General features: G+C 45.8%; 1 protein-coding gene across 4 annotated transcripts in view; it reads right to left on the reverse strand.

The window, feature by feature from the left end:
• Nucleotides 1-402, reverse strand: part of ACSL1 (acyl-CoA synthetase long chain family member 1) — a 71459-nt gene extending 71057 nt beyond the window's left edge. The window contains exon 1 of one of the 4 annotated variants that reach the window (XM_055112051.2): nt 206-402. The gene's annotated coding sequence lies outside the window, so the exon portion shown is untranslated. Of the gene's footprint in view, nt 1-102 lie in introns of all 4 variants that reach the window. The other 3 variants (XM_055112050.2, XM_055112054.2, XM_055112055.2) reach the window with 3 other exon arrangements.
• Nucleotides 403-7480: the final 7078 nt, after the last annotated feature.

Consider the following 7480-nt stretch of genomic DNA (forward strand, 5'->3'; position numbering starts at 1 on the left):
CTGCTGCAAGGGCCCTGGAGGCAAGGGCCTTCCTCTCTGTTTTTCCTTGACACTGACGGGCGCGGCCCCACAGGGTTTCCCCACGCTCCCTGGCCGGAAGACCTTTTCTGTCTGGTGTCTACAGAGCCTAACGTGGGCAGCGCCCGCAGCTCGCGCCGGTGCAGGGGAGCTGAGGGCCGACTGCGCGCTGCACCACGGCGGCCACCTGCTATGCGGTTCTGAGGGCTTCCGCGTCCCTGCCATGCCCATCTGGGGGCTTCAGAAGCCAACACGATGGTTTTCGGGCTCACATCCCAAAGGCTGCTCTTCCTTTTGGCACCTGGGACCTACCAGGAACCTCAACCTCTAACAACATTGGTCCCCGTTACCGTGGGGTTTGCGCCCAGCGTTCGCTGGAGGGCCGTTTGAAGAATGATTGTTGTCATAAAGGCCTTTGATAATAATAGATACTGTTTACCCAGTGCTTGATGCCAGGCATTGCTACAAACACTGCGTACACATTATTCTATTTAATCTTCATAACCCGGTGGGGTAGGTACTGTCATTACTGTCCTTTCACAGAAGAGGAAGCTGGGGCGCAGAGGTTAAATGCTAGTGAGGTCAGTACCACACTTGGCACTCAGGCTGCCCCCAGAGTGTGAGCACAACCAACGCAGGGCTATGCCTGGGCTGCAGGCAGGGGAAACTGACCATGGGTTCGCTCCAGGCCTCAGCCACACTGCAGTTCACTCCCACAAATAACTGAAGGACTTTCCCTGGGTGTCTCCCACAGTGTGCTGGGCGCAGTGGTGCAGTGGGGTGAGGACAACGCACACACCAGCAACCTCTCTAGCAGCTCAGTCCTTTTAGATCTCCATCTTCCAGATCTAGAAAAAATGGACTCCACGTTCGTTTTCACTGGTTCCCGCTTGGCTAATCCCTGGTTTTTCTGTCCAGATCTCGCCTCCCCATCCGTGATTTTGTCGTCTTTGCCTCTCCTTTTTCCTCTTCTCCAACCAGTCCCTCAGCCCCAGAACCTCTGCAGGCACCTCCCAAGTTCTGTGGTCTATTTTTTTCAAGGGCTGCTGGAACGAAGTACCACACACTAAGTGGCCTCAACAACCGAAATGTATGGTCTCTCCTGGTTCTGGAGACTAGAAGTACAAAATCACGGCGTGGGCAGGGCTGGCTGCTTCCGAGGCCCATGAAAGAGCATGTGTGCCCGGCCACTCTGGCTTGCAGATGCCCATCTTCTCCCTATGTCTCCTCACACCATCTTCCCTGTGGTGTGTGTGTGCAAATCCCTTCTTTCTATAAGGACACCAGTCATACTGGACTAGGGCCCACCCGAATTGCCTCATTTTAACTTGATGACCTCTGTAATCATGAGGTAATGTCCAAGTGAGGTCCCATTCTAAGATACCTGAATGCCCAGGCACGGTGGTTCATGCCTGTAATCCCAGCACTTTGGGAGGCCGAGGCAGGCAGATTAACTGAGGTCAGGAGTTCAAGACCAGCCTGGCCAACATGGTGAAACCCTGTCTCTACTAAAAATGCAAAAATTAGCGGGGCGTGGTGGTGCGTACCTGTAGTCCCAGCTACTCGGGAGGCTGAGGCAGAAGAATTGTTTGAACCCAGGGAGGTGGAGGTTGCAATGAGCCAAGATCACGCCACTGCATTCCAGCCTTGGAGACAGAGCAAGACTCTGTCTCAAAACAACAACAACAACAACAACAAACCCCTGAACATATGAACTTGGGGAATGTGGGGGTGACAATTCAACCCGTAACATGTGGATGGTCGTCACTGGCTGTCTCACCTTATCTCTTCTCCTCAAGACACTTTTCTCTTAAACTGGGTGCCTCTCCCTGGGCTCTAGCCCTTAATGAGGTGATTTCCAACTCAAGGCTGGGAAAGGCACACAACCCAGAATCAGACCTGAGTTCACACTCCTTCTGGCAGGAACTTCTAGGTGACATTGGGAAGCAACTTCATTCCTTAGAACCTAGATTTCTCCTCGGGCTATAAGGGGGCTTGGCTAAATAATCTCTTAGGTCTCTTTCAGCACACACACTTAAAAAAAAAACAAAAAAGTTTTTATCTAATCAGTCCAAAAAGTTTTACAATGTATGGGGTTGTCTTGTGGACTTGAGATAGAGACTTTGATGGGAGGCAGTATTGCATAGTGGTTAAGAACACAGGCTTTGGGGTGGGTGAATCCACATCAAGCCTCATTGCATCCTCCTTAAATCAGGAATAATACCTACCTCAGACAGGTGTCATAGGATTGACAGCCATGCCCTTGGTGTTCTCATTAAATGAAGATTCCAGACTCTATAGTTGGGAGTTTGTGACTTAGGTAAGAAACCAGTCTCTTTTTGAGACGGAGTCTCACTCTGTTGCCCAGTGTGGGGTGCAGTGGTGCGATCTCGGCTCACTGCAATCTCTACCTCCTGGGTTCATGCCATTTTCCTGCCTCAGCCTCCCAAGTAGCTGGGACCACAGGCGCCCACCACCACACCCGGCTAGTTTTCTGTATTTTTAGCAGAGATGGGGTTTCATTGTGTTAGCCAGGATGGTCTCGATCTCCTGACTTCGTGATCCACCCACCTCGGCCTCCCAAAGTGCTGGGATTACAGGCGTGAGCCACCGCACCCGGCCTTTTTTTTTTTTTTTTTTTTTTTTTTAAATGAAGGACATGATTGTTTTTAAAAATTGGGCCAGGTGCGGTGGCTCACACCTGTAATCCCAGCACTTTGGGAGGCAAATGCAGAGGATTGCTTGAGTCCGGGAATTCAAGACCAGCCTGAGCAACATAGTGAGACCCTCTGTCTCTAAGAAAAAGTTTTTTAAAATTGTGTCACAGTGATCACAATGACCACTATTCACATCATAATGGCTTTTCTTTTGGCTATTAACACTGCAGTGTTTTTGTATACTGAAATGTGTCTGTGGGACCAACAGCATTAAAGAATAAAGATCCTAGATGAAAATAAACACTAATAATCCTGGTGTCCTCTCCAATAGAATTAATCTAAACTCCTTATGAATCAGTAGCATTATAATGTTATGTAGTTATGAGGAATAGAATTCTTTTAGAAGCAGGCAGCATGAACTTATACTTCCTTGTACTTACTTCTTTAAGAAACCAGTCTTAACCCTCCTTTCTACTGTCTTTTTTTTCAAGCATCTCTCTAGCCAAGGGAATAAGAGCCAATTGGATATTGTAGTGGTGCAAATTTCCTAGCGGAAATTTGAGTCTTTTTTCGGTCGCTCCTGCCCTTGTTACATTTTGGCCTGATTAAAATGTTGTGGCTAATTCTGGCTAAATCCACATTGACATCTGCCTAACACCAATTGATCAATCTCCTGGAGAAGCTAAAGAGAATTGGGCCGGGTGCAGTGGCACATGCCTGTAATCCCAGCATGCTGGGAGGCCAAGGTCGGCGGATCACTTCAGCCCAGGAGTTTGAGACCAGCGTGAGCAACATGGGGAGATCCTGTCTCTACAAAAAATACAAAACTTAGCCCAGCATGGTGGTGTGCACCTGTAGCCTAAAGTCCCAGCTACATGGGAGGCTGAGGTGGGAGGATCTCTTGAACCCAGGAGGTCGAGACTGCAGTGAACCGTGATTGCACCATTGCACTTTGGCATGGGCAACAGAGCAAGACCACGTCAAAAAAAAAAAAAAAAGAAAGAAAGAAAAGAAAAAAAGAATCGAAGTCTTTCTGGGTCAAGCTGATTAGCAGGTTTACAGTGGCCTTGTCTCAAAAGTTCCCACTTGTGATTAGGAACTACAAAGCTGTGATTATTATTAATCTTCTGCACCTATTGCTTTTGAGCATGGCTATCTGAAGTATAGCCACATCAATTAATAATGGCCGATGAGCTTTTAATTACAGACCTCGGTAATTGGCTGGTTAAAGGAAGATTGGCATCAGTAACTGAGTGCTTTTTGTTCAATCCATTTTGGGACTGCAACTATATTAGGCATACATCCATGCCCCCATGAAACTGTAAGGGACTGGAAGGAGGCAGTGTGTCCCGTGAATCCTCATGAACCATCCCAGTCTTTCTTACTCCCCTGCACGTCCTCTTCATTTACACAGAGTAGGTATTCAGTTGTTGAGTTGGACACATTTTTCTAACTACTCAATGTCAACCAAGGGTAGATCCACGTTTGGAGCCTTAAACTTACGCAGTTTAGGGAACCTCTATAAGAAAATTACAAATACAAAGTTGGATACAAAAGTGAATGTTTCCTTTAGAATTAGAACAGAAATCACAGTAAACTACAAATTTTAAAAGTTTGGGCTTTCTAGGGCCTCCGGCAGTAGGGAAGGGAAAAATGTTGCCCACATAATTGCAATCATAAATTTCACAAAATCCAGAAAAAAATCACCTAAAAATTTTATTAATTCTTTTTTCCTACCACTCTAATAAGTTTTTTTCCTGTGTTTTGGGCTGTGTACTAATGAATGTTTTCTTCATGCGACATTTTAAATAAACTTTATAAAACAGTTTTGGATGTATAGAAAAATTGCCAAGTTCCATAAACCCCCCACCCAATTTCCACTGATTAACATCTTAGATTAACATTTGTGATGATGACTGAGCCAATATTGACACATTATTATAACCAAAGCCCATCCATTGTTCAGATTTCATCCATTTTTACCCAGCGTCCTTTTTCTGTCCCAGGATATCAACCAGGATATGGCATTGCACTGGATCCCAACCAGGTTATGGCATTGCGTTGGATCCCAACCAGGTTATGGCATTACATTGGATCCCAACCAGGTTATGGCATTGCATTGGATCCCAACCAGGATATGACATTGCATTTACTCATCACGCCTCCTTAGGTCCCTCTTGGCTGTGACGGTTTCTCAGACTATCCTTGTCTTTTAGGACCTTGACAGTTTTGAGGCATACTGGTGAGTGTTTTGTAAAACATACTTCTATTGGGAGTTGTCTGATGTTTTTCTCACGATTAGACTGGGGTTATAGGTTTTTAGGAGGAAGGCCACATGTGACATTTTTATAATATAATTTTCTACAGGAAGAAAATTCGGACTTTTCTCTACCATGATTGATGGGCTTTTCTTACATTGTTAGTTTTGATTCAAAATCAAAACTATGTGGATGGGTACCAAATTCATTGCTTTTCATTTTAAATGAATGCTGATGGCAAAAATTTTCAGTGGTAAACCTACTGGCTATGTCCATTTCACTCCGTGTTTCTCTTCCTCTGCCCATCTCCTAAGATGCCTTAGGAGAGGGGAGATATGATCTCTGGCCTTGAACCTCCTGCCAGGATGCTAGATAAGTTGACAGAGAGGGCGGAGAAATATCCCTGAAGGCATTCCTGTGCGGAGAAAGCTAGAGCTATACATGCAAGTCCCTGTGAATTCCGTAACTACATCTCCCCAGACCCAAAGAAATGTATGTTCAGCTCCAGCTCTTGTTAGCTGGGTTCCAAAGATGACCTTGGTCACTTCAGCACCATAATGGGATGAGGTGGTGACAGAAGAGACTTTGCATAGAGTGCACCAACTGTGCTATGTGCTGTATCAACTGATTGCAGCTACGTGGTCTTACTTTTGCAAATTTTGTGGAAACATTTAACCATGTGACTAGGTTGCCAGAGCCCCTCCCGAGGTCTCACAAGGGGCTTCTATAAATGAGAAGCCCTAAAAATTAAGCTATGTGAGCCTCGCAATGAATCTACTCCCGTTGGCAATGCTTTTTGCACTGTTATGATGCCACTGCTTGGACTTGCTAGTACAACTCTCCTGGGCTTCAGCGGTAGTGAAGAAGAAGCATTTCCACCAGGCCGACACTGTTCTAACACTACTGATAATTATCCTGCGGTCTTCAGTGGCCCTAATGAAGTCATAGTCCCTTTCTCCACACCCCTTTTAGTTTTAACATGCACTTGATCCACTGGCTTCATCCACTCCATATGGGAGAACAATCCACAGCTGCTTAGGCCGCAGCTGCCCAGGGTTTCCCCTCTCTTTTCTGGGTCGGAGGACTCCAGCTCTCCCAGACTCACTGCTCAGGCCTTCTCCCGGCATTGCAGTTCTGCCCCAACACAGAGCTGACAAACCAGGGCTTCTAGACCCCACCCTGTGTCCCCACAGCACTCTATTTTTTTGTTCTTGGAAGTGATATGAAGATCTTATGTAGTCAATGTCAAAAAGAAATGATAATTACTTCATTTTTCCCACTCAACTGGCCACTTATTCCCAACTAGTAAAATTCAACCTCTGCAAGGGTTTCTAAGGCACACTTCATAACCTGACCCTGCTTTCCCCACCAACAAGTTCATATCATTTTCCTCTCCAGCTATCTGTAGTCAAGAGTAAAATGTCTGGAGTCACACAGGTTGGAACCAATTCCACTACTCACTAGTTCAGACCCAAGGCAAGTAACTGTCAAATCCCTATCTTTCTTATCTGCTGAGTGAATATAATACTGTATTGCATCAAATCTAAATCATCAATTGTAAGATGCACTATTAATTTATATAGCCCTGATAAAGAAAAGAATTTCTGCTGATTTTAATTGCAAAACATTGTCCTTTGGAAGATGCACCCTCTATCTATTCGCTTTTGCTGTATGACAAATCACATCAAAACTTAATGGCTTAACACCACAATCGTTCATTAGCTCATCATTCTGTGGGTCGGCACCTGGGCTAGGTTCAGCTGGGTGGTTACCCTGCTGGTCTCTCTTAGGCTCAGTCCTGCAGCCACCAATAGCTGGTGGATCAGCTGGGGCCAGATGCTCTGGTATAGCCTCATTTACATGTTTGATGGTTGGCTGACAATTTGCTGAGGCTCCTCAGTTCTTCACATGGCCACCCTAGCAAACTAGCTCAAGCGTGTTCAAATAGTAGTGTCACGGCTACAAGCACAGCAAAGGGGACAAGCCTCAGGGCATAAATGCTTTTCAAACCCCTTGCATCATGTTTGTGTGCTTGAATCCAGGCAGTCTGGTTCCAGACCCTTGACTCTTAACCTGCAGAGAGTTCCGTCTTGCTGGAGAGGGGAATGAGAGCAGGGATGGGTCCCATTGGCTAAAGCAAGCCACATGACCAAGTCAAGACTCAGTATGGGAAAGAGCTACTGAAGCACATGGGTACGAGGAGGAGAATTTTGCTGGTTATTTTGCAATCTACCCACATCCTGACTGTGTACATAAAAAAGTCTGAAGAAATTTGTACTAAGAGTGCACAAGTACTAAGAGTAGTAGTGTTTGCCTCAAAGAGTTGAGTAGTAGGGCTCTGTGAGATAATGTCAGTAATATCACTTAGTACAGTGCATGGCCCCTGGTCAATGTTCTGTACGTACTATTACTATCACATTTGTGTCTGTGCTTCTTTCTACCAGAAAGCTGGTAAATTCATGTTTATCCTCCCAATCCTAACTCAGACATCACTTTCCCTAGGACACACACACAATTTGTTGCTCCCAGAGCTGTGCCACCCTGTAC

The sequence above is a fragment of the Pan paniscus genome, chromosome 3 (assembly GCF_029289425.2).
Source record: "Pan paniscus chromosome 3, NHGRI_mPanPan1-v2.0_pri, whole genome shotgun sequence".
Classification (NCBI taxonomy): domain Eukaryota; kingdom Metazoa; phylum Chordata; class Mammalia; order Primates; family Hominidae; genus Pan; species Pan paniscus.